General features: G+C 49.5%; 1 non-coding gene across 1 annotated transcript; it reads left to right on the top strand.

The window, feature by feature from the left end:
- The first annotated feature begins 592 nt into the window (after nucleotides 1–592).
- Nucleotides 593–664, top strand: TRNAC-GCA. Its single transcript has one exon. It is a non-coding gene; the product is annotated as a tRNA-Cys (tRNA).
- Nucleotides 665–1,145: the final 481 nt, after the last annotated feature.

Below are 1,145 nucleotides of genomic sequence, written 5' to 3'. Positions count from 1 at the left end.
CTGGAGCAGAGAAGCTTTGAATCCTCGCTGGAGACTAGAGACGCCCGAGCAGCACGAGCTGCCTGGCAGAGGTTCTGGATCAGGGCCTCACGGGCACATTGGGTTCATTTCCTCAGGGCTGCCCTGCCCAGTGCCAGGGCTGCTCTCACTCCCCAGCACAGAGGGGGCTGCAGGCTCTTTGCCAAGCTGGGTCCCAGCTCAAGGCAGATTTAACACTAGCAGGGGGCCCAGGCATGTGCTGGTGCCGCTCAGGGAGGGAATCTGGGCCAAAGACTGATTAGAAATTGGGTAACACTGAAGTGGGACTAGAAAGACCCTTGTTGGGACGTGGCGGGTAGGTAGCCCCCATTGTGTACCCTGCCCTCGCCGAGAAGTCTCTGGGAGAGTGGATTCTTCCTGATGGGCCACCAACATGTCTCACTGGTCCTGATGTCGGCTGCTCCTTTGTTGATACTGACAAGCTAGTTGTGGGCCTTCCCCACTCACCCCATAGCTCCGGAATGCACAGACAGCAACACTGGTGTGGAAGAAACAAACTCCACTCTCAGGTTTCAAGATCCTTAAGATCACTGACTTGCCAACATAATTGTTGGGGGGTATAGCTCAGTGGTAGAGTGTTTAACTGCAGATCAAGTGGTCCTTAGTTCAAATCTAAGTGCCCCTTTAAAAGCCTGGTCCTTCAACAAAAAGAATTACATATCCATTGTCATTATGTTCAGGAGCTCCACTGTCTACGGATGAATAGAAACACTCAACATTTTCCTGTGCAAATGCATAAAAACCTAGCAAACATGTCCCTCGGCTGAAATCAGTTCCAATCCTCTAAGTGTCTAGTTTATGTTTTCATCAACTAAACAAAGGCCCATGAAGACACATTTGCAGGTCCTTGGCCTCCATGGGCTACAATGTGCAGAAAAACAAGAACCACGTCCACTTGGGAGGCATGGACTAGTCTGTATTACATTTGGTAAGTAAGTTGCCATTGGGACTGAAAATTCTACTGGGGGTGGACAGGAGCCTGTTGCAAAATTAAAATAACCAAGATTTACCAAACTCCCTGTTACACATTCAATCCTCTCTTTTTTCTATTCTATTAAACTGGGAGAAAGTTACCAGTGACCTAGGGCTGGGGCGGAAGGAGGGTG

The sequence above is a fragment of the Mauremys reevesii genome, unplaced genomic scaffold (assembly GCF_016161935.1).
Source record: "Mauremys reevesii isolate NIE-2019 unplaced genomic scaffold, ASM1616193v1 Contig4, whole genome shotgun sequence".
Classification (NCBI taxonomy): domain Eukaryota; kingdom Metazoa; phylum Chordata; order Testudines; family Geoemydidae; genus Mauremys; species Mauremys reevesii.
The sequence above is the reverse complement of the archived record's forward strand: the minus strand, read 5'-3'. Positions and strand labels throughout refer to the sequence as shown.